This window comes from Rhinoderma darwinii, chromosome 2, assembly GCF_050947455.1.
Source record: "Rhinoderma darwinii isolate aRhiDar2 chromosome 2, aRhiDar2.hap1, whole genome shotgun sequence".
Classification (NCBI taxonomy): Eukaryota; Metazoa; Chordata; class Amphibia; order Anura; family Rhinodermatidae; genus Rhinoderma; species Rhinoderma darwinii.
This window is the reverse complement of record NC_134688.1, coordinates 19,078,892-19,105,788: the sequence shown is the minus strand read 5'-3', so window position 1 is coordinate 19,105,788 and position 26,897 is coordinate 19,078,892. Positions and strand designations below refer to the sequence as shown.

General features: G+C 42.3%; 1 long non-coding RNA gene across 1 annotated transcript in view; it reads left to right on the top strand.

The window, feature by feature from the left end:
• Positions 1-267: 267 nt before the first annotated feature.
• LOC142740406 (uncharacterized) overlaps positions 268-26,897 on the top strand; it is an 83,299-nt gene continuing 56,669 nt past the window's right edge. Inside the window, exons 1-3 of the long non-coding RNA XR_012880647.1 lie at positions 268-649; positions 3,805-3,895; positions 4,258-4,333. This is a non-coding gene — a long non-coding RNA (uncharacterized LOC142740406). The remainder of the gene's footprint in view (positions 650-3,804; positions 3,896-4,257; positions 4,334-26,897) is intronic.

Genomic DNA, 26,897 nt, shown 5'->3' with positions numbered 1-26,897 from the left:
ATCTGATAGAGCTACCCGAGGTAAGATGCCAGCTCGATATCAAGATTGAACTGTTGAATCTGAGACTTCATTTTTGGATTATCCTTCACCAGAGACATTGTATTGTTTGCATCCCAATTGGGTAACAAGCCCTTCATTTTCCCCAGTTCATATGACAAGGACTCTTGGACATTTTCCCTGTTCAGCATTATATCCTCATATTCCTCAGAGACTGTATGGACTCTTAGTTTATTATTGCAATTGTGATTAACCTTTGTTTTAGGTTAACCTGCCGCCTGGAGAGTCGGACGCCGAGGACGGCTTTATTTAAAGAGGGGGTGTATGTAGTGTCCCACAGGAGCACTACTATGAAAACTATGTTTGTCTTCATGTGTTGTGTTATGCTGCCATCTACAGGTTCAGAAATGTTATGACATTGTGTTTCAGCCTATGCGGAGTGGTTTTCTATAATGTAACAGAAGCTGGGAGGAGTTAATTAGGGAGTGGTTAGAGTGAGTGAGGGCAGTGGTGAGCTAGGAGTGGATGCAGCAGGAAGCACAGTGAAGGTGCTCCTGAGTTCAGCCATTTTCGGATTACAGAGAAAGACAGGCCTAAAGAGATTTATTGGAATAACAGCTCAAGGAGCCAGAAGAGTCCAGAAAGAGAGACTGTGAGTAGAGAGATAATAGCACTCCTGCATTTAGCATTGGGCTACACTGATTGAGCTGAATTTGGATGACATATTTGTATTGTACAATCTCCATCTTGAAAAGTAAAAGTGTGCTGCGAGCTCTCCTGATTAACTGCCACCACCGTCTCCTGTCTTCTATTTGCACTCTACACCAAGGGCACCCCAAATAACACCAGACAGGAGTCAGCCACCAAGGGAGTGCCCCGGGGGAAACAACAGTCATCATCATCATCTTGTGCAACCCCCTCATCACTGTGTGTGTGTGTCCCTGGGAGGTGGGAAGGCCTGCAAGGCAAAATACCACCGTGACACAAGACAGAGAGCCCAGTATCCACCATTTTGGGTTCCTGCATTCCCCGCCACCCACGGGCCACCACATTTGTTTTTGACCGAAGATCTGGTTGAGACCACGGTAGTCAATGCAGGGTCGAAGAGATCTGTCTCGTTTCTTTATGAAGAAGAACCCTGCGCTGGCCAGGGAGGAGGATTTTCGTATGAATCCCCTCGCCATATTCTCCTTGATATAGGCTGACATGGACTGAGTCTCTGGCAAGGAGAGGGGATATATGCGTCCGTGAGGAGGTGAAGCATCAGGACCAGTTCAATCGGGCAGTCATACGCTCCGGTGTGGGGGAAGCATCTCAGCCTCCTTCTTGCCAAAGATGTCCACAAACTGCGCAAAATGAGTAGGTAGTCCTGTCAACAACTGAGGCATAGGAGGCAGAGCAGGATGAACCTGTAACAGGCAGTAGTGGAGACACTTGGAGCCCCACTGGAGAACCTCTACTTCTAGTCCAGGACCGGGGCATGAAGCCTGAGCCAGGGCAGGCCCAGCAACACTGGATTGATGGTTTTGGGCAAGACGAGAAATGTAATCTGCTCGGTATGAAGAGCTCCCACTTGGAGCTTCAGTGGCTTGGTCTCGAACATGATGGGATCAGGCAGAGGAAGACTGTACACCGAGGCAACAGCCAGGGGTGTCTCCAAGGGAGCCGTTGGCAACTGGAGCTAATCCACTAGGTCCTGTTGGATGAAGTTTGCCATGGACCTGGAGTCTAGGTAGGCAGAGACCCTGTGAAACTTCTCACCAGACACTATGGTCACAGGAATGGACAATTTGGGAGAGAGTCTTTTGTTTAGCGCCGTTCCGCCTTGGTTTGTCTCTCCAAACAAACCTAGGCACTTGAGTTTTTGGGTTTTTGGGGGCACAGACGCACTTAATACCCTCTAAGGCCGCAATACAGACAGAATCCCGAAGTGCGTCTGCGTTGTTTCTCTTGGGCACACAATTTGAGGCGGTCTACTTGCCTAGGCTCCTCAGGTGGAGCAGCTGATGAGGGCAACAGTGGTTGCTAGAATGTAGGAGCCAGCCTAGGAAGTCTTCTGGCCCAGCAAAACTCTTGAGACCGTTCCTGAATCCTCATATAAATCCGGGTAGCTAGAAGAATAAGGTCATCTACGGTAGAAGGCAGATCTCAAGTGGCAAGCTCGTCTTTGATAACAGTGGACAGACCTGCGAGAATGTGGCCACTAAGGCATCATTGTTCCAGGTCAGTTCTGACGCCAGGGTACGGAACTGAATGGTGTACTCGCCCACAGAGGTGTCCCCTTGGCGCAGGGTCGGCAGGGATGCAGCTGCTGAAGAGACTCGTCCAGGTTCCTCAAATACTGTGTGGAAAGTTTGTAGGAAACACTATAAGTCACGGGTCTCTGATACCTGATGTTCCCAGATGGGATTTGCCCATGCCAGGGCCTTGCCAGTAAGGAGAGACTATGAATGCGATCCTTGCGCCTCCGGAAGGAAATGCTCTGGCATGTAGACTAAAGTGGATATGGCACTGGTTCAGAAATCCCCTGCAGGTCCTCGCGCAATAAGTGGTATTATGGAGCGTATTCTCATCTAGAATGGAATCATTGCTTCAAGGAAATAATACATTGCTTTACATGGGCACCATACGACAGCATATGGTGCCGGATAGGAGGGTTAGTGAAGTAGAACGGGGTAGGGGTCATGTATCATTTTAAAAATCACAAAGCAGCGCTCTGTCAATTGGATGCTATGCTCGCTGCAATAAAGAATAAAACTAAATATAAAGACTCAGCAGGTTAAGTGACAAGTTAGGTGCCACTGGCAAGTGTCTGAGCACCTCTAATATATAGTTATATTATAGCAAGCTTCATTACATCATTGAAAGACTCTAAGAAACAGAAGCCATTGCGCCACAAAAGTTTAGGATATAATTGCAAATTTTATTGGGACATACAACATAAAATGACATATATATAAAATTTAAAGGGATCTAAAAGAAACAGTGTGGTTGCTTCAAATTGGTTAAATCCAGAGTGTCCTGCATAAAGGGTTTCCAAGCAGCTGTGCAAGCCTTACAAAGACCAACGATACGTGTCTAAATCATATCGCATAGGCATGTACGCAACTATATGTAAAAATGAAGGTACAATGTAAAGGGAGACAGAAGGTTAGAACGTATAACCATATGTTTCTAAGTGTCCAACCTCAAAGGGTTGCGTAACCAAATATGCCGTAAACAATTGATCAAAGAAAGAAAGTCAGAGTCAGGCAGGCACAGCAAAGAAGGAGTTGAACATCCAAAACATTCATGAAACAGAGGGAATCTGTTAATGCACGGTAGGCATTAGAGCAGGCTTACCCATGGAGATGAATGTGAAGATAGCCCCACACTGCAGCCTGATATGGTAGCGCCCCGACGCACGTTTCGCCAATCTAGCTTCCTCAGGGGGTAGTGTATTAAGAGTTGGCATTGTCTAGTTTATATATGACTGGGTGAGTAGTGTCAATTCTGTTCCAGTGTCTGTCCTCTGTTCCGGTCCCTCGGCGCATGCGCGAGAGTCCGACATGAGTCGCGAGATCCCCGCTGTCCGTCGTCACGTCCGCACTGTGCCTGCGTGCCCCCAAGGACGCGTGTCCATGGAGACAGGGCAGGCGCAGCGCGAGCGTGGAGAAGACAGACAGCCGGGCGAGGCTCCCAGACTCACCAACACATGCGCGACGCCGGCACAGGAGGATATTGAAGTGAGTGTAGCAGAAGCATTTACTTTCGGGCCTTATCAGGGATAAAGAGCTAACGAATGCTATATTGTATCCCCTATTACAGAAAGTGAATGGGTGAAGAAAAGAGCAGGGAAAAGAAGAGAAAGGAAGAAAAGGAAGGGGGGGAAAAAAACAACAAGACAAGAAATAATGAGGTAAGTGAAAACAACCATAATAAACACTCCACATTCGTTATTACAGTCACATAGATGTGTTATTAATACAGTAATGAAGTGGGAAAACGTTACATTATAATACAATAGAGCTAATACTCATAAACGGATAATAACCATGGACTTATGAGTTGTATATACATATTAAAATACTGACAAAAAACATGTGAAATAAAGATAACATAGTCAGCATGTATCGAGGATGCAAGCGAAAAAATGCTTGCAATAAGTGACATTCGCAAGAGCATAGGAGGATGTTCAAATGAGTGTGGCAAGAGCAATTACTTTCAGGTCTTATTGTGAATAAAAAGCTAACAAATGCCATATTATATCCCCTATTGCAGAAAGTGAATGGGTGAGAAGAAAGGGACGAAAGAAAAAGAAGAAAACAACAAAAAAAGAAGAAGAAGAAGTGATGGGGTAAGTAAAAGTAACCGTGAATAAACGTAAATAAACGCTCCACATTTGTTATTACAGTCACATAAATGTGTTATTAATACAGTGATAAAGTGAAAAGGCTTTACATTATAATACAATCGAGCTTGTACTCATAAGGAATTATGACCATAAAATTATGAGTTATATATACATGTTAAAATATTCACAAAACACATGTGAGTAAGGATAACATGATTAACATGTATCGAGGACGCAAGCAAAAAAATGCATGCGATAAATGACATTCACAAATAATAATCAATATTAAAGGATCATACAAATATAAGACCGTAAAGAGGGGGGGACAATGACAGAATGTTACGTCATACTCGATAACAAGAAGACCATTGTTTAAAAATAAAAACAAACAAAAATAAAAATAATAAGTATAATGAGTTACTTCTTGTCCTTGATAGTTGGTCACTGTGTCCAGCATGTAATCGGGGAATATGTCAGAGGAACAGCGAAATAAAGTCACCCAGTGATCTAAACATGACAATGCGAGAAAAACAGGCATTATTAACAAATAATAACATTTAAAATTAAAGGGAATATTAATAAAAAAGAGAGACCTTTCCTAAATAGATAAGGCAATATTCAGACAAAGAGGAATTGTTATAAATAAGCCGAAAAGCTCAGGTTCTCATTAAGACCCTGAGGGGTCATGGTACCCAATGTGACGATCCACCTGCACTCTTTTTGTGCAAGTGTCCTCTTGACATCTCCACCTCTGACACCGCGATGTATTAGATCAATACCACGTACACGGAAAGTTTTGGGGTCACATCCGTGTTTTAACTTAAAATGTCTGGGGATAGTTTTTAAAATCGTCAGATCATCTATATCTTTTGCTGCAGATATGTCACGTACATGTTCCCGGACCCGTAATCTTAATTGCCTAGAGGTTAAACCCACATACGCCTTGGGGCAGTCGCATGTAGCATAATATATCACGTGAGTAGTGCTGCAGGAAATATACTGCAGAATTTTGAAACGTCTATCTGTCTTGACAGAGTCAAAGGTTGTAACACGTAATATATTAGGACATGCCACACAGTCGCCGCAGGGGAAACACCCCTGAGCAGGGCCTCTGGCCGAGAAAGGGTTTTCTCGTTTGGGAACGTAGTGACGTAGTGACTCTGTACCAGTATGTCTCTTAGGTTCCTACTTCTTCTCTCTGTCATTTGGGGATGAGGAGATAGGGCTGGGGTTAGTGTTGGCTCTAATTGCAAAATAGACCAATGTTTCTGCAATATATCTCTCATGATCTGCCATTGGTTATTATGAGTAGAAATGAACCTAATCACCCCTCTCCCTAAAGCGTTCTTTTAAATCCTGTGCTTGGTTTTCAAACCTAGTATCTGAGGAACAGATCCGCCTCATCCTCAGAAACTGACCAACCGGGACAGCTTTAACTGTGGAGTAGGTGTGTGTGTTGATGTCGCATGTAAAAGGCAATTGACCAAAGTCTCTTTCCTAAAGACGTCGGTCTGTAGTCTCCCTTCATTATCTGCCTCAATAGACACATCTAGAAAGTCCACTTTTTGCCTGTCATGGACAAACGTCAGCTTTATGTTCCAAGTATTTATATTCAGATTATGCATAAAGGTGACGAGTTGTATTTCTGTACCCTGCCAGATGATGAACACGTCATCAATGTAACGTAACCAGCACTGCACATGGTTCGCGGCGTAGGCGCCGTCACCATGCACAACCTGCCTCTACCAGAGGCCCAGAAACAGGTTGGCATATGACGGCGCACACGCCGCCCCCATGGCAGTGCCTTGTTTTTGGACATAAAAAGTATCCTTAAAGACAAACAGGTTGTGAGTCAAAATGAACTCCAACAGCTCAATTATCAAATCGCACAGCTGGCTGTCCCGGTTGCTCATCCCGAGGAAAAAGCGGACCGCCTCAATACCATCCTGGTGTCTGATGCAAGTATAAAGCGACTCCACGTCTGCTGTGTCCAGTAGCATGTCCTCCTCAAAAGATATTCCGTCAATTCTCTTGAGTACCTCCGTGGTGTCCCTGACATATGATGGCAGGCACTCCACTAGAGGTTTCAAATAAAAATCGATGAACTTGCACACTGGTTCACACAGACCTCCAATCCCTGACACTATCGGTCGGCCTGGGGGTCCCTAACGTTTTTATGAACTTTAGGGAGGAGATAAAAGGTTGGGGTCTTAGGAAATTCAACTATGAGACCATCTAGTGTTTTTTTTAGGGATAATCCCTTTTTCGAACGCCCTATTTAAGATTTTTACTAACTCCACAGAAAAGGAGCCTAGGGGGTTGTGACTCAGTTTGTGATATGTTTCTATGTTACGTAATTGGCGGTAGGCTTCTTTTTCGTATTGTTTGACTGGCCAGATCACAATGTTGCCCCCCTTGTCCGCTGCTTTGAAAACCACATCCTCAAGTGATTGCAAGGACTTCAATGCCGCACGTTGTACAGCTGTGAGATTGTCATATTTCTTGTTGATGGAGATTTGTTTAAAATCCTCCATCACAAGTTTTGTAAAAATTTCAACTTGTGGACACAGGGACAAGGGGGGGGGGGGATCTTTTGTATCTGGGAACCCACCTTGCTCTGAGGGAATTTGTTCCCGCAGAAGTTCCTCCAGGGCCGACAGGGTTTCTTGTTCTAGGGGGCTATACAAGCCCATATGGCTGTCACCCCTCCCATGGAGTTTTCGCAGTACCAACTTCCGTGAGAACAGAAACAGGTCTTTTACCGCTGTGAAAAAAATCGAATGAGTTACTTGGGGAGAATGTGAGTCCCTTACTCAGAATATCGCATTGCGTGTCAGAGAGGATGTGTGCCGATAGATTAATTACCTCTAAGTTCCTTGATTTTTTTCCCCCAGAGTAGGGAGATGGTGTCTTTCGTTTGGTTGCTTGCCTTTCCCTATTTCTCCGAGGGAGGCTTAGATCTTGTCCAGGTGCTGTGTCCCCATTCCACCTTATTTCTGTTCGTTCATCATTAGAGGCTTGGGAAGAAATAGACCCCGATCTGGATCGAAATCCAGAACGTGATCTACCATTCCTCCACTTGTAGACCCTACCTTGTAAGTAGTCATTGTTATCCCTCTGAAATTTCTTAGTTTTAGTAGAGCAAATCTCTTTTTCCCACTTTTTGAATTCTATCTCCAAATCACTATTCAACCTTTCCAAAGCCTCATTCGAGAGGTCTTTTTTCAGGGTCACATTTATATCATCTACTTCTTTCTCTATTATCCTCAACGATGCATTATTGGACTGGATCAAGAGCTCCATATAGCCCCGTGAGCAGGTGGTGGAAAGCTGCTCCCATTTGTCTATAAAGGTCTCTTCCTCGCTAGGGAAGGTGGGGAATACCTGAATCCTCAAGCCTCTCGGGATAAATCCCTTAATCCCTGTTTCTTAGAGTCTTTCAAAGAATAAAACATACAGATATTAGTACGAGCACCAGTCGGATATATATATATATATATATATATATATATATGAAATAGTAAAAAAGTAAGTTGTAATATCATAATCAAACTGAACCCACTGGGAGTGTGGTAAGGAGAATTGTCCCTGACATTGCACAGAAATCTGCGGATGAGCAACCTCTTCATAGATTTTACTGCAGTAAATATTGTCACTGCTTTCTATACCCAACACAAAAATCCCTGAAGGCAATAAAGCGTCATAGCACTACAGGCAAAATTATTCCTGCCCTTTACATAGTCGATACAAGTGAGATAATGTGGTCGCGGTGTCGAATTATAACACAAATGATGTTATCTCATTCACGCCTCAAGCTTAAAGGTGAAATTACATATGAGAAAAAAAAAAGAAGTAACATCCGAGTTTTTTTTTAGCCCGATCCAACACAATAGACTATTAATGTAGACACATGAAGCGACGCTCTCCTCACATATGTCTAGGTCTTTAGGGGACAGTATTATAGTGGTTATATTCTTGTATATAGGAGCAGTATTATAGTAGTTATATTCTTGTACATAGGGGGCAGTATTATAGTAGTTATATTCTTGTATACAGTGAAGGAAATAAGTATTTGATCCCTTGCTGATTTTGTAAGTTTGCCCACTGTCAAAGACATGAACAGTCTAGAATTTTTAGGCTAGGTTGATTTTACCAGTGAGAGATAGATTATATAAAAAAAAAAAATGAAAATCACATTGTCAAAATTCTATATATTTATTTGCATTGTGCACAGAGAAATAAGTATTTGATCCCTTTGGCAAACAAGACTTAATACTTGGTGGCAAAACCCTTGTTGGCAAGCACAGCAGTCAGACGTTTTTAGTAGTTGATGATGAGGTTCGCACACATGTTAGATGGAATTTTGGCCCACTCCTCTTTTCAGATCATCTGTAAATCATTAAGATTTCGAGGCTGTCGCTTGGCAACTCGGATCTTCAGCTCCCTCCATAAGTTTTCGATGGGATTAAGGTCTGGAGACTGGCTAGGCCACTCCATGACCTTAATGTGCTTCTCTTTGAGCCACTCCTTTGTTGCCTTGGCTGTATGTTTCGGGTCATTGTCGTGCTGGAAGACCCAGCCACGAGCCATTTTTAATGTCCTGGTGGAGGGAAGGAGGTTGTCACTCAGGATTTGACGGTACATGGCTCCATCCATTCTCCCATTGATGCGGTGAAGTAGTCCTGTGCCCTTAGCAGAGAAACACCCCCAAAACATAATGTTTCCACCTCCATGCTTGACAGTGGGGACGGTGTTCTTTGGGTCATAGGCAGCATTTCTCTTCCTCCAAACACGGCGAGTTGAGTTAATGCCAAAGAGCTCAATTTTAGTCTCATCTGACCACAAAACCTTCTCCCAATCACTCTCAGAATCATCCAGATGTTCATTTGCAAACTTCAGACGGGCCTGTACATGTGCCTTCTTGAGCAGGGGGACCTTGCGGGCACTGCAGAATTTTAATCCAATACGGCGTAATGTGTTACCAATGGTTTTCTTGGTGACTGTGGTCCCAGCTGCCTTGAGATCATTTACAAGTTCCCCCCGTGTAGTTTTCGGCTGAGCTAACACCTTCCTCAGGATCAAGGATACCCCACGAGGTGAGATTTTGCATGGAGCCCCAGATCGATGTCGAGTGACAGTCATTTTGTATGTCTTCCATTTTCTCTTCCATTTTCTTACTATTGCACCAACAGTTGTTTCCTTCTCACCCAGCGTCTTACTTATGGTTTTGTAGCCCATTCCAGCCTTGTGCAGGTCTATGATCTTGTCCCTGACATCCTTAGAAAGCTCTTTGGTCTTGCACATGTTAGAGTCAGATTGCACATGTTAGAGTCAGATTGATTAATTGAGTCTGTGGACAGGAGTCTTTTATACAGGTGACCATTTAAGACAGCTGTCTTTAATGCAGGCACCAAGTTGATTTGGAGCGTGTAACTGGTCTGGAGGAGGCTGAACTCTTAATGGGTGGTAGGGGATCAAATACTTATTTCTCTGTGCACAATGCAAATAAATATATATAATTTTGACTATGTGATTTTCTTTTTTTTTTTTTAATATAATCTATCTCTCACTGGTAAAATTAACCTAGCCTAAAAATTCTAGACTGTTCATGTCTTTGACAGTGGGCAAACTTACAAAATCAGCAAGGGATCAAATACTTATTTCCTGCACTGTATATGGGCAGTATTATAGTAGTTATATTCTTGTATATAGGGGCAGTATTATAGTAGTCATATTCTTGTATATAGGGGCAGTATTATAGTAGTTATATTCCTGTACATAGGGAGCAGAATTATAGTGGTTATATTCTTGTATATAGTGGGTAGTATTATAGTAGATATATTCTTGTATATAGGGGCAGTATTATAGTAGTTATATTCTTGTATATAGGGGCAGTATTATAGTAGTTATATTCTTGTATATAGGGGCAGTATTATAGTAGTTATATTCTTGTATATAGGGAGCAGTATTATAGTAGTTATATTCTTGTATATAGGGGTAGTATTATAGTAGTTATATTCTTGTATATAGGGGCAGTATTATAGCAGTTATAGTCTTGTACATAGGAGGCAGTATTATAGTAGTTATATTCTTGTATATAGGGGCAGTATTATAGTAGTTATATTCTTGTATATAGGGGCAGTATTATAGTAGTTATATTCTTGTATATAGAGGTAGTATTATAGTAGTTATATTCTTGTATATAGGGGCAGTATTATAGCAGTTATAGTCTTGTACATAGGAGGCAGTATTATAGTAGTTATATTCTTGTATATAGGAGCAGTATTATAGTAGTTATATTCTTGTATATAGGGGCAGTATTATAGTAGTTATATTCTTGTACATAGGGAGCAGTATTATAGTAGTTATATTCTTGTATATAGGGGCAGTATTATAGCAGTTATAGTCTTGTACATAGGAGGCAGTATTATAGTAGTTATATTCTTGTATATAGGAGCAGTATTATAGTAATTATATTCTTGTACATAGGAGCAGTATTATAGTAGTTATATTCTTGTATATAGGGGGCAGTATTATAGTAGTTATATTCTTGTATATAGGGAGCAGTATTGTAGTAGTTATATTCTTGTATATAGGGACAGTATTATAGTAGTTATATTCTTGTATATAGGGGGCAGTATTATAGTAGTTATATTCTTGTATATAGGAGGGAGTATTATAGTAGTTATATTCTTGCATATAGGAGCAGTATTATAGTAGTTATATTCTTGTATATAGGGGCAGTATTATAGTAGTTATATTCTTGTATATAGGAGCAGTATTATGGTAATTATATTCTAGTATATAGGTACAGTATTATAGTAGTTATATTCTTGTATATAGGGAGCAGTATTATAGTAGTTATATTCTTGTATATAGGGGTAGTATTATAGTAGTTATATTCTTGTATATAGGGGCAGTATTATAGCAGTTATAGTCTTGTACATAGGAGGCAGTATTATAGTAGTTATATTCTTGTATATAGGGGCAGTATTATAGTAGTTATATTCTTGTATATAGGGGCAGTATTATAGTAGTTATATTCTTGTATATAGAGGTAGTATTATAGTAGTTATATTCTTGTATATAGGGGCAGTATTATAGCAGTTATAGTCTTGTACATAGGAGGCTGTATTATAGTAGTTATATTCTTGTATATAGGAGCAGTATTATAGTAGTTATATTCTTGTATATAGGGGCAGTATTATAGTAGTTATATTCTTGTACATAGGGAGCAGTATTATAGTAGTTATATTCTTGTATATAGGGGCAGTATTATAGCAGTTATAGTCTTGTACATAGGAGGCAGTATTATAGTAGTTATATTCTTGTACATAGGGGGCAGTATTATAGTAGTTATATTCTTGTATATAGGGGCAGTGGTATAGTAGTTATATTCTTGTATATAGGGAGCAGTATTATAGTAGTTATATTCTTGTATATAGGAGCAGTATTATAGTAGTTATATTCTTGTATATAGGGGCAGTATTATAGTAATTATATTCTTGTACATAGGAGCAGTATTATAGTAGTTATATTCTTGTATATAGGGGGCAGTATTATAGTAGTTATATTCTTGTATATAGGGAGCAGTATTGTAGTAGTTATATTCCTGTATATAGGGACAGTATTATAGTAGTTATATTCTTGTATATAGGGGGCAGTATTATAGTAGTTATATTCTTGTATATAGGAGGGAGTATTATAGTAGTTATATTCTTGTATATAGGAGCAGTATTATAGTAGTTATATTCTTGTATATAGGGGCAGTATTATAGTAGTTATATTCTTGTATATAGGAGCAGTATTATGGTAATTATATTCTTGTATATAGGTACAGTATTATAGCAGTTATATTCTTGTACATGGGGGCAGACTCGTAGTATTTTGCACTAATAGAGTAAAGCCATTCATCTTGGCTTTTCAACAGCTGAATGATCCTGTCTTTGTGATTCTTTCATTTGGATTTTACAGAATTACAGCTTGTGTTGTTTGCATTTTCTAAAAATAAGCTTTGCTGATAGAAACTGTCAGAGTTTTCTTTTATATATATTTTTTTCTTTCTATTTAGAAGAGACTTTATGTTATTTCTTATGCAGAATAAATATGATGTTTTGGATAAAAGCCCTGCACCGAGCAGTTTTGTAATGGAAATGTTTTTGTAATGTTGTTGTTCCTAAAGGTAATTTACTTCTGCTCAGAAACTGTTTGGTTCACAAAAATAGTTCTTCTGAGTCTATTCTGCTCAATGTATTATTGTAGCCTTTTTTTTCTTAATGATTGTAGATTATCTATTACAACACCTTTTATACGCAACTCTTCTGTATTGTCTGCAGAAGCAACAATATCTTCCCTGGCTTCATTACATCTGAAAATTACTCAATCACTAAAATTCTCTCTCTCTCTCTCTCTCTCTCTCTCTCTCTCTCTCTCTCTCTCTATATATATGTATATATATATATATATATATATATAGCAGACAAAAAATGGCGACAGCACCCTGCGAACACTAATGCCACCTAAACCACTAAATATAAATAAATATGCACTAAAGCTAAATCTACTTACAAATAGGGAGGTTCTTAGTGCACATTTTGATCAAAAAGTGTTAGCCCACCTGCCACGACAAGGCGACCTCTGTAAGGTGGGAACCTACGCTGCACATACACCCAGAACTGGGACTAAGCCTACATATATACCTGGGGATGGTAGGATCCAGCATTGAACTGATTAAAATCACCCAGGGCAGAATGGGAGGAGTGCAAGAACAACAAGTGGAGGCAGTCACTAACCCCACATATATGGATCACATAAACACAACAAAAAGTTGAACAGCACATTCCAACTAAATGATACAAAATGTATGCAGGTGCAAGAACACCTGTGACTGCAGAAATACAGCAGACAAAAAATGGCGACAGTATATATATGTATACACACACACACACACATCTATATATATATATATATATGGGTATGTCAACTGGCTTAAAAAATTTGAGTTTCTGCTGTGTGAAACGGGGCATGGCTTAAATGTCCTGCTTTTTGTTTTTTCCTTATTGGTAAGTAAGATTTATGTATTGATCTGTACATTAATCATTACTGGGTTTTTATCCATCTGTTACATGGACTCAGTGCACTAAATTAATTGCCATCACAAAAGGGGAGTAAAGGAGGGTGGGGCACCTGTTTTCGACAAAATGCCAGACTATCCATGCCATTGCTAGGGTAGGAAATGGTAGCCACAGCAGAAGCAGTTAAGTTAGGGGCAGAGTAGACCATTGTGGGTTAGTATTTGTCTACAGCTCCATTACCGAGACAGAGGGCCAAAAAATAATGGAGTGGGTCACAAGTTCGGGGCACTTGCAAGACGCAATTGATTCTGTAACCTACTTTTATAGCCAACAATCTCAGCTTAGCACCTCCTCATGCCTTATAAATACTTTACACCACGGAGTAAGTTTTTCCTCTGCAACATCATCACTTATGTCCAAATTTGCTGCTGACAACGCTAAACTACTAAGAGGTGGAGGAGAAGTAGGTGATAGTGTAGCAAAGGAGGACCCATGCTAACCCAGAAGGTTGACCAGAAGACTCAACAATTGGAAAGTGATAGTTACATGGTTACATCACAATATCTGGTGTCAGAGTTCCATAGTCTCACTGCTCTTACAGTAAAGAATCTCTGGCTACGATGATGGGGAAAACTTTTTTGTGCTAGACATAGAGATTGTCCCCTTGTCATGGCTACAGGCCTAAGTATAAAAATATCTTTAGAAAGATCTGTATACTGTCCATTCATATATTATATTTATACATATTAATTAGATCACCCTTTGCTGTACTTTTCCCAAACTGAATAACTCCATTTTGATAATTTTTCTTGGTACTGCAATTAACCCATTCCTTTACGCACCTTGGTCATCCTCCTTTGACTCTTGTGCAGCTATATCCTTATAATGTAAAGGTAGTGGTACCTGTCGCCTCCTCAGGACTTTTAAAGAGGACCTCTCACCTCTCCTGTTTTAGCAAATAATTGTATTCCCCATGAAATAACAATTCTGGAGCATCTTTTCTCCCACTAGTCTTGAGGGGAGTGGCGAACTAAGTGCTCACAAATGTGCGATAAATGAGTGTGAGTGTTAGTGTAGTGCTAAGGTGTGAATGGTAAAAAAGAAATGTGTATGTATGAAAGTGTCAGAACTGTGTGATAATGTAATAAAAATAAATAAGTGTGATGAATAGGGTTCAGTGCTGTGAATAGTACATGGGGTGTCAGTACTATGTGTAATACGTGGAGGGATAATGTGCTAGTCGTAAGGCATAGCATACTTTGCCGTGGGAGTGGCTATCACTATTTAACCCCTTCGCGCCATTTCACGTACAGTTACGTGATGGGAGATGGTCTTTTCGCGCATCTCCACGTAACTGTACGTGAAACAGATGGAGCTGGCTCAGGAGCTGAGCCAGCGACATCACCGCCGGGTGACAGCTGTACGTTATAGCTGGCACCCTGAGGTATCGGCCAGGACCGGAGCTAGCCTCCGATCCGACCGATTAACCCCTCACATGCGTTCAATAGAGATCGCAGCATGTGAGGAGTTTATAGCCACCGGCACCCCAGCAACGTGATCGCTGGGTTGCCGGTGGCTGCAAAGGCGATCGGAGGGCTAATACTTACCTCCCTGTCTGCCAGTAACGAAATCCTCCTATGCCCCGTCGTCGGTGGGGCCCAGAAGGCTTCCGGTACCATCGGCAAGATGGCGCCGGCTCAGCTTCCGGCTCAGAAGCTGAGCCGGCGTCATCAGCAGTGGGTGTCCGCTGTATGTTACAGAAGACACCCCGATCTATCGGCAGGAACCGGAGCTTGCTCCGATTCCTGCCATTAACCCCTTCAATGCAGCGATTCAATGCAATCGCTGCATCAAAGTGGTTTCTATGAAATCGGCAGCCCTGCCATACGATGGCAAGGCTGGTGACTGTTACTATGGCAACAGGATGCCTAACAATGGCTTCCTATCTGCCATTACGTTAGCCGATTAGGCCCCGCCCGGAGGCGGAGCCTGATCGGCTTGCTGTCAGTGAACAACTGACAGTTCTAATACATTGCACTACATAGGTAGTGCAATGTATTAGAACATCAAACAAACAGTTGGAACTTCAAGTCCCTTAGTGGGACTAAAGAAAAGTGTAAAAAAAAAAGTGTAAAAAAAGTAAAAATAAAAGTTGTAAAAAATACAATAAAAGTTTCAAATAATATCACAAAACACAATCGCCCTTTTTCCCTTATCAAGTTATTTATTATTGAAAAAAATTATAAAGCCATACATTTTTGATATCGCTGCAACCGTAACGACCTTAACTATAAAAATATTATGTTATTTATTCCGCACAGTGAACGGCGTAAAAATAAAAACTAAAAAATACTGACATAATTGCTATTTTTTGGTCACTTTGTCTTCCAAAAATTGAAAAAAAAAGTGATCAAAAAGTCGCATGTACCTAAAAATGTTACCTATAAAAACTATAACTCATTTCGCTAAAAACAAGCCCTTATACAGCTCAGTCGACGAAAAATGTAAAACCGTTATGGCTCTCACAACTTGGCGACAGAAAAAATCCATTCTCTTTACAAAAGTTATTTTATTGTGCAAAAAGTTGTAAAACATAAAAAAGTGCTATAAATTAGGTATCGCCGGAATCGGACGGACCCGCAGAATAAAGTTAACATGTAATTTATAATGCGTGGTGAATGCTGTATAAAAAGAACTAACAAAATATGTCAGAATTGCTGTTTTTTGGTCACCTTGCCTCCCAAAAAAAAAAGGATAACAAGTGATCAAAAAGTCACATGTACCCCAAAATGGTACCAATAAAAACTACAGCTCGTCACACAAAAAAAAACAGCCCTCATACCACTACGTCTATGAAAAAATAAAATTAGTCAAGGCACCAATAAGCCAGGAAATAAAAATATGCAGTTGTGCCGGCCCGAGGGGAACGTTTCTTCTGTTAATTCTGTAAAATGAGGGAACCAGGAAGGGGAGGGCCCAAACATATCTGCTGGAAGTGAGGGTGCCCGTATTATACCAGGACAGCACTTTCCCAGCAAAATTCCCCAAACTTCAAAGGTGCCGAGTGTGGACCAAAAGGGGAATAAGTCAAGACCATTTATTAGTGCGACAGCGGCCTGTGCAGAAAGGATTGTGTCACAGCGTAACACACATCTATGGATTATTGTATTGTTTTTTTTTTACCCCACTATACCACCTGACTATGCCCCTTATATACTCCGCCCGCCTTACATGTAACCCCACGTTATAAACTGAAACACCAGTTAGACTCAAAACAAAACTACTACATGCAAAATCCACGCTCCAAAAGCCAAATGGCGCTACCTCCCTTCTGAACCCTACAGTGTGCCCAAACAGCAGTTTACTTCCACAGATATGGCATCGCCATACATGGTAGAACCCTTTTAACAATTTTTGGGGTGTGTGTCTCCAGTGGCACAAGCTGGGCGCCACATATTGGCATTTCTATTGAAAAACCATTTTCACTCTGGCAGAAATTGGTGTGCACTCGATGTTGCAATCACCTGTGGGGTTAATATGCTCACTACACCCCTAGGTGAATACGTTGAGGGGTGTAGTTTCCAAAATGGGGTCACTTCTGGGGGGTTTCCACTGTTTTGGTCCCACAGGGACTTTGCAAATGCGACATAGTGACCAGAAACCAATCCAGCAAAATCTGTACTCCAAAAGCCAAATGGCGCTCCTTCCCTTCTGAGCCCTACTCTGTGCCCAAACAGCAGTTTATGACCACATATGTGGTATTGCCGTACACAAGAGAAGTTGCTTTACAAGTGTTGGGGTGCTTTTTTTCATTTATTTGTTGAGAATATGAAACAGTTTCATCTAAAACTACGTCTTATTGAAGAAAAAGGATTTTTTTTTATTTTCACTGCCCAATTCTAATAAAATCTATGAAACACCTGTGGGGTCAAAATGCTCACTACACACCTAGATGAATTCCCTGAGGGGTGTAGTTTTGTGAATGGAGTCACTTTTGGGTAGTTTCCACTGTACTGGTACCTTAGGAGCTTTGCAAAAGTGACATGGTGTCAAGAAACCAATCCATCAAAATCTGTGCTCCAAAAGCCAAATGGCACTCCTTCTCTTCTGATCCTTGCCGCAGTGGCGTAACTACCGCCGTAGCAGCAATAGCGGCTGCTACGGGGCCCGCGGCATGAGGGGGCCCGTGTCACCCGCCGGCACGGGCCCCCACCATTGCCGGAGGCTCCGCTAGCAGCCGCTATGGCTGCTACAGCGGGACGCCACTGAACACTATGGCAGAGCAGGGAGGTATCTCCCCGCTCTGCCATTAAACAAAAGACATGTATCCCCTATCCACAGGATAGGGGATACATGTGAGATCGCTGGCAGCGATAGGGAGAACAGGGGACTAAAAGTACCCTGAAGTTCTCCATCACAAACCTCGGACTTCCGGGGTCTGTGTCGGCAGCTCCGTAGAAATGAATGGAGCGCCGGTCGCGCTTGTGCGCAATGCGTGACCAGCGCTCCTTTCATTTTTAGTGAGCTGCGCAGACGCCGGAAGTCCGAGGTTAGTCATGGAGAACTTGGGAGACTTTCGGTCCCCCGTTCTCCCTATCGCTGCCAGCGATCACACATGTATCCCCTATCCTGTGGATAGGGGATACATGTCTTTTGTCGGAAAACGCTGTAGGTCGCATTTTTTTGGGAGGGGGGACGCTGTATGGCGTTCCCTACAGGGGGGACGACACACGCTGTAGGGAACGCCATACAGCCCCCCCTGTAGGGAACGCCATACAGAGCCCCCCCCTGTAGGGAACGCCATACAGCGGCCCCTGTAGGGAACGCCATACAGAGCCCTCCCCCTGTAGGGAACGCCATACAGAGCCCCCCTGTAGAGAACGGCATACAGCCCCCCCTGTAGATAACGCCATATAGACCCCCCTGTAGATAACGCCATACAATCCCCCCTGTAGATAACGCCATACAATCCCCCCCCTGTAGATAACGCCATACAGTCCCCCCTGTAGATAACGCCATACAGTCCCCCCTGTAGATAACGGCATACAGCCCCCTCTGTAGATAACGCCATACAGCCTCCTCGCTAAATTTTGGTGTTTTTCACAATTAAATACTTAATGTATCGAGCAAATTTTGCCAGTAACATAAAGTCCAATGTGTCACGAGAAAACAATCTCAGAATCGCTTGGATAGGTAAAAGCATTTCGGAGTTATTACAACATAAAGTGACACGTCAGATTTGAAAAAACAGGCTGTGTCCTTAAGGGGTTAATGCACCCTCCTTCTGCAGCATTTTTGACCTGTCTGCGTCCTGCTGGGAAACGGTTTTTCACCCACCCACTTAGTAAGTATGGCCTTTTTGTGGTTTTGAAGTTATCCATGTCCAATTTTTTCTGCTGGTGTTTTAAAATTATGACTGAAAAGTTCTAGTTAGGGACTCGCAAAGCACTGGGGACCCTTGACGTTGGGTTGCGACCTTTGTGTATTTTGCCCAAAATAACAACTAATACCCCATGTTTCATGGATATTTTTACTATGTATACTACTTTTTTTCAGGACGCAGCCAGGTCTTATATGCTGGGAGGGCATAATGTGCTGGTGTTTGGTTTGGCATGCAGAGCAGCCCGCTTTAACTAACAGTAGCGGCGTTACAAATAGGCTGTGATTCGGCAAGATATGCTATGCCTGACGACCAGCACATTATCCCTCCACGTATTACACATAGCACCGACACCCCACGTACTATTCACCCTGATCATCACATTTATTTATTTTTTATTTACATTATCACACAGTTCTGACACTTCTATACCATACACATTTCTTTTATACCATACATTCACACCCTAGCACTACACTAAGGGCTTATTCAGACGAACGTGATATACGTCCGTGCAGCGCGCGTGATTTTCTCGCGCCTCGCACGGACCTATATTAGTCTATGGGGCAGTGCAGACAGTCCATGATTTTTACGCAGCGTATGTCCACTGCGTAAAACTCACGACATGTCCATTCTTTGTGCATTTTTCGCGCATCACGCATCCATTGAAGTCAATGGGTGCGTGAAAATCACGCGCACCACACAGAAGCACTTCGGTGCGAACAGCGTGATTCGCGCAACAGCAGTGAAAAGTATGAATGAAAACAGAAAAGCACCACGTGCTTTTCTGTTTACAAACATACAAACAGAGTGTCATAATGATGCGAAAAAGCACGCAGCCGCGCATCATATGGTGATGACACACGGAGCTGTTAAGTGCCTTTTGCGCACGCAAAATGCCACGTTTTTTGCGTGCTCAAAACGCACATGCTCGTGTGAATCCGGCCTAACACTGACACTCATTTATCACACACTTGTGAGCACTTATTTTCACACCCCCTCAAGACTAGTGGGAGTGGCTATCACTATTTAATGCACTCTCCTTCTGCAGCATTTTTGACCTGTCTGCGTCCTGCTGGGAACGGGTTTTCACCCACCCATTTAGTAAGTATGGCCTTTTTTGTGGTTTTGATTGAAAAGCTTGTCGACAAATACCCCCAAATAGTTTAGCTGAGCTCCTTGATGGCAGGGGGATGCTTTGTCTTTCTTATATCAGATTACAGTACTTTCCAGAATGTAGTTCACTAGAGCACGTTGTGTGCAGACATTGAGATTACAGCTCTGAAGCATGCAGAATTATGAATACATTTCTGGACTTAGGAACATGCCACATTTTCTACAGACATCACATATTCAGACTCTTAAAAGTTGCCCTTACCATCCAAGTTGTGAAGACTTTCGATTTTCTCATTGACAGCAATGAGCATTTTGCCATTGCCAAATGTAAATATTGGATTTGGCATTGTGGCAGTATTTGCATAAACCGCAATAATACCCAACGGATCTGGTTAAGAGAAATGACTCATGAACTATTATACTGGAAGGACTGTGTGTGGCAGAGGTACAGGTAGGGGAAGAGCTGGCGTGGCATGTGACGCCAATTTTGGGTGTCAGGTTGGGTGCCACTAAGTCTTGGCCAGGGTATTTAAATACAGATTTAGAGCAGTGAAATTAATCTTTTCCCTCGGTGAAGAAAGGCACCTCAAGGGTGAACTTAACCTCTATGTGGAGGGGCTGGTGCTCATGTTGTCATCTATATCAAGGGAACACCGAGTCACCGAATCACCATATAATCTATAAGATAGTACAAAATTGATAAATTCTGAGTACTGATAAAACCTGCCACTCTCTGAAGTATTTGCCCCTCACCACTCATGAGCTATAACTTTACAACAGAAAAGCAAAGTTGTTTTCGTCATTGCTATCATTTTGTTCTAGGCTAGAAGCTGATGTGTCTAAATCATGTTCCACATTTAAATCTATATCTCCTGATGTTTTCCTCGCCGTAGATTGTGCGTCCTGCCACAATTATACCCATTATGAAGCGAGTTCTATAAAAGCTCAAAATTGCAGTATTTGCTTCTCAATCCGAGATCTATACCAAATTCATCGATTCCGTCCCGAGCTCCTGAAACGTTGAATAAGAGAGGAACATTTTTGTAAGTACCATTAGTCCCTGGTAACGCCATAGGATGCAAGGTTTCTATTCAGGATGATTTCAAGGCTTTGCGAGTTAAAAGCTGTCATGTTTGTCCAGCGCATCGCTCACACCAGTTCGTAACAATGCTTCGTGTTCAGCTTCCTGAGAATTAAAGTGCACCTGGAGAGCAAATGAATTTTGTCAAAGGTAAATTTGTTCCCATAAGTTCCCCTGTGTCACTTATCGTGAGCCGTACAAAGCTGTCTGATTATATAACATACATTACAATGACTATGGTCACAGCTACATCCGCTCAAGATAAGTAACTACACCATTCCTCTAGAGAGCAGCTATCCAAGTGTGATTATGACAGGGCCACTTGATACAACATTGTGTGCTGAATTTGATTAACTAATTACTTCCTCTAGTTCTTTTTAAAAAAAAAATTGGACCAAGAGCAACACGTATGGTAGGACCCCCTCACGTTCTGTAAACACACATATACACAGATACATATGCAAGTTTAACTTTAATGTTTATACCCAAATTATGCCAAATGTTTCCAAATAATGCTCATAAAATACAGACATTCAGTGCCTAAATAATACCTCCATACAATGCCTAAATAATACTTCCATACAATGCCTAAATAATACCTCCATACAATGCCTAAATAATACCTCCATACAGTGCCTAAATCATACCTCCATACAGTGCGTAAATACCTCCATACAGTGCCTAAATATTACCTCCATACATTGCCTAAATAATACTTCCATACATTGCCTAAATAATACCTACATACAATGCCTAAATCATACTTCCATACATTGCCTAAATACTTCCATACATTGCCTAAATAATACTTCCGTACAGTGCCTAAATCAGAGGTCTCAAGCACGCAGCCCGCGGGCCGCATGCGGCCCCTGGGGCTGTCATCTGCGGCCCGCGGGACACAGAGCCGCTAGTATCGGCTCTGCTCTGAGACTCTGGAATTCCCTGACCTCGCTGTCCACATGTGAACAGCGATGTCTGGGGCATCCCCAGAGTCGGAGTCCCGTGCAGAGCGCTAGTACAGGCTCCACTCCGGGACTCTGTGGAATTCCCTGACATCGCATCCATATATGGACAGTGTGTCAGGGTCTTCCCCAGAGCGGAGTCCCGAGCAGAGCGCTAGTACAGGCACCGCTCCGGGACTCTGAGGAATTCCCTGACATCGCTGTCCATATATGGACAGTGTGTCAGGGTCTTCCCCAGAGCGGAGTCCCGAGCAGAGCGCTAGTACAGGCTCCACTCCGGGACTCTGTGAAATTCCCTGACATCGCTGTCCATATATGGACAGTGTGTCAGGGTCTTCCCCAGAGTGGAGTCCTGAGCAGAGCGCTAGTAGAGGCTCTGCTCCGGGACTCTGTGGAATTCCCTGACATCACTGTCCATACATCAACAATGATGTCAGGGGCTTCCCCAGAGCAGGAGTCCCAGTGATGTCAGGACCACAGCTGGAGTCCCAGGAAGAGCCTACTTGCGCTCTGCCCGGGACTCCAGCTCTGGGGTTGTCCCTGACATCTCTGTCCATATATAAACAGTGTTGTCAGGAGCAGAGCTGGAATCCCAGGCAGACAGCCCCTGACATCACTGTGGCAGCATCTGCGGAGGGCACTGTGGCAGCATCTGCGGAGGGCACTGTGGCAGCATATGCGGAGGGCACTGTGGCAGCATCTGCGGAGGGCACTGTGGCAGCATCTTCGGAGGGCACTGTGGCAGTATCTACAGAGGGCACTGTGGCAGTATCTACAGAGGGCACTGTGGCAGCATCTACAGAGGGCACTGTGGCAGCATCTACAGAGGGCACTGTGGCACTATCTAAAAAGGGGCTGCCCAATCTTGACATGTGTGTCTGCAAACGCTGCCAACTGAGCCGCTGGACTGCATTTAGCGACACAAACTGGAAAACTGGATTGTTGAAATAAGCACGTGGAGAAATATCTCAAACTTTAAACCTAGCGGTATTATTATAGTAATGTAGTATTATTATTATAGTAATGTAGTGTTATAGTAGTTCAAATAAGTAATTTATTAACAAAAATTTGTGTTGTATCAAATTTGAAAGTAATGCGGCCCGTCAACTTCCCATTTTTTCTATATGCGGCCCACTTACCCGGCCGAGTTTGAGACCCCTGGCCTAAATAATACTTCAATACATTGCTTAAATAATACCTCCATACAGTGCCATATACTTCCATACAGTATACATTATAGTGGCCACATATCACTGCCATATATTTCCCACACAACACTGCCATTCATAGGCCAAATAAAACTTCCATTCAGTATCAAAATAATACTACCATAAAATGGTACATGGGCAGTGGCGTAACTACCACTGTAGCAGCCCTAGCGTCTGCTACGGGGCCCGCAGCATGAGGGGGCCCGTGCCACCCGCCGGCACGAGCCGCTATGGCTGCTACAGCGCGACGCCACTGAAGGGCAACAAGAGAAACTGTCAGGTGATCGTGCATCACTGACAGCTGAGAACCTCACACTACGAGAGGCTCTGGATCACGTCAGCGGCTCATATCACTCACACAGCCCGGGAACTTCATTCTCTTGCTGCTTGTCGCTCCTCCCGTCTCCGGCAGTGTGGAGGATTTGACATTGACTCAGTGGCTGCAGCACGGCGGCGACGACACTGATAACTAAGTCAGTGCGTTCCTCGTGCTCACAGCTGCTACACCTCCTATACAAGGGAGCAGCTTAATTTGACATGACCTAAAACTCTCTAACTCAATGTCACTTTGTGTCTATAATAACAGACACAAATAAGGGTCTAAGCAGGTTTCAACTAATATAAAAGGGAGACATTCAGACATTGATACGATCTTCCCGTGCAACCTGCACTGATACTCTTGGCAGAAATATTTATTGGTTGTTTTACACTAATTCACTGCCAGATAGCAACATTGAATAACACACAATTTATGAGGCAAATTGTGTCCTTTAATAGTGTAGAATTGGGGGTCATCTGCACTACAATACAATTGGACCTGCGTTGGATAATTTTAAATATTCATAATATTTGTTTAGAAATAAAGTTGTTTTTTTTCAATTGTTCAATTGAATCACAAGTCTTTCCCTTCTTTCCCCTTCCACAATTAATACTTGTTCCTACAAAAGACATGCATCGCCTATCCACGGGAGAGGGGATACATGTGGGATCGCTGGGACGCCCAGCGATAAGGAGAACAGGGGACCGAAAGTCCCTTGAAGTTCTCCATGACAGACCTCGGACTTCCGGGGTCTGTGTCGGCAGCTTCATAGAAATGACTTGTGCACCGGTCACGCTTGTGCGCATGCATGCAAAGGAGCTTTCATTTTTATTGAACTGCGCAGACGCCGGAAGTCTGAGGTTTGTCATGGAAGAACTTCGGGGGACTTTCGGTCCCCCGGTCTCCTTATCGCTGCCATCGATCACACATGTATCCCCTATCCTGTGGATAGGGGATGCATGTCTTTTGTAGGACAAACTATAGGCCGTTTTTTTGGGGACTGCATGGCATTACCTACAGGGGGGTTTAGGGCTGTATGGCGTTATCTACAGGGGGGCTGTATGGCGTTATATACAGGGGGAGGGCTGTATGGCATTATCTACAGGGGAGGGCTGTATGGCGCTATCTACAGGGGGGCTGTATGGCGTTATCTACAGGGGGGCTGTATGATGTTATCTACAAGGGGCTGTATGGTGCTATCTATAGGGGGCGCTGTGTGGCGGAATCTATAGGGAGGCACTATCTACAAGGGGGGGGGGGGTTGTGTGATACCCAGGGGAGGGGGGGCCCCAGTCAAAAGTTTGCTATGGGGCCCAGTCTTTCCTAGTTACGTCCCTGTACATGGGTTAATGCTTTAGTCCCTGGTGGTCTAGGGCAATGAGGGAGTAACTTCTTAATCGCCTTTCCAGACTCCATAACAGGAAGCTGAGAGAAGTCAGCCGGTCCCAAACTAATCACATTCAGCAGAGCAGGAAACATAAAAGACTACTCCACACTCAAATTGCTCCTGGAGATCCAGTTGTCACCCTGGGAAATTGTGACCCTGCTCCTCCTGCGCTGTAACCTGATGCCTGTCAAACTGCCTATTCCACGTGACCATTTTCCTATAACTACGTTGCTGCCAGCACACATTTTCTATTTAACCCCTAACAGTAACATTAAAATGAGAAAAACCTTCTCGAAAATGCTAATTTATTTCAGCGTAGACTTTCAATTTTGTCTTAAAAGCAATTGTTTTAAATAAACGGAATATTTTATCCGATTTGAACCCCTTGAGCATACAGCCAGTTTTGGCCTTGTGGACACAGCCGATTTTTTTCAAATCTGACATGTGTCACTTTATGTGGTAATAACTTTGGAATGCTTTTACCTATCCAAGCGATTCTGGGATTGTTTTCTCATGACACATTGTACTTTATGTTAGTGGAAAAATTGGACCAAGAGCAACAAGTATGGTAGGACCCCCTCACGTTCTGTAAACACACATATACACAGATACATATGCAAGTTTAACTTGAATGTTTATACCCGAATTATGCCAAATGTTTCCAAACAATGGTCATAAAATACAGACATTCAGTGCCTAAATAATACCTCCATGCAGAGCCTAAATATCACCTCAATACAATGCCTAAATAATACTTCCATACAGTGCCTAAATAATATCTTCATACAGTGCCTAAATAATACCCTCATACAGTGCCTAAATAATACCTCCATACAGAGCCTAAATAATACCCTCATACAGTGCATACATAATAATTCCATACAGTGCCTAAATCATACCCTCATATAGTGCCCAAATACTTCCATACAGTACCTAAGTAATATCTCAATACAGGCATAAATAATATTTCCATACAGTGCCTATATATCACCTCCATACAGTGCCTAAATAATACCTGCACACAGTGTCTAAATAATACTTCAATACAGTGCCTACATAATACCTCCATACAGTGCCTAAATAATACCTGCATAAAGTGCCTAAATCATACCTCCATACAGTGCCTAAATACCTCCTTATAGTGCCTAAATATCACCTCCATACATTGCCTAAATAATACTTGTATACAGTGCCTAAATATCACCTCCATACAGTGCCTAAATATTACCTCCATACATTGCCTAAATAATACTTCCATACATTGCCTAAATATCACCTCCATAGAGTGCCTAAATAATACCTGCATAAAGTGCCTAAATCATACCTCCATACAGTGCCTAAATACCTCCTTACAGTGCCTAAATATCACCTCCATACATTGCCTAAATAATACTTGTATACAGTGCCTAAATATCACCTCCATACAGTGCCTAAATATTACCTCCATACATTGCCTAAATAATACCTCCATACAGAGCCTAAATAATACCCTCATACAGTGCATACATAATAATTCCATACAGTGCCTAAATCATACCCTCATATAGTGCCCAAATACTTCCATACAGTACCTAAGTAATATCTCAATACAGGCATAAATAATATTTCCATACGGTGCCTATATATTACCTTCATAAAGTGCCTAAATAATACCTGCACACAGTGTCTAAATAATACTTCAATACAGTGCCTACATAATACCTCCATATGGTGTCTAAATAATACCTCCACACAGTGCCTAAATAATACCTCCACACAGTGCCTAAATAATACCTCCATACAGTTCCTAAATAATACCTGCATAAAGTGCCTAAATCATACCTCCATACAGTGCCTAAATAACTCCTTACAGTGCCTAAATATCACCTCCATACATTGCCTAAATAATACTTGTATACAGTGCCTAAATATCACCTCCATACAGTGCCTAAATATCACCTCCATACATTGCCTAAATAATACTTCCATACATTGCCTAAATAATACTTCCATACATTGCCTAAATAATACTTCCATACATTGCCTAAATAATACTTCCAT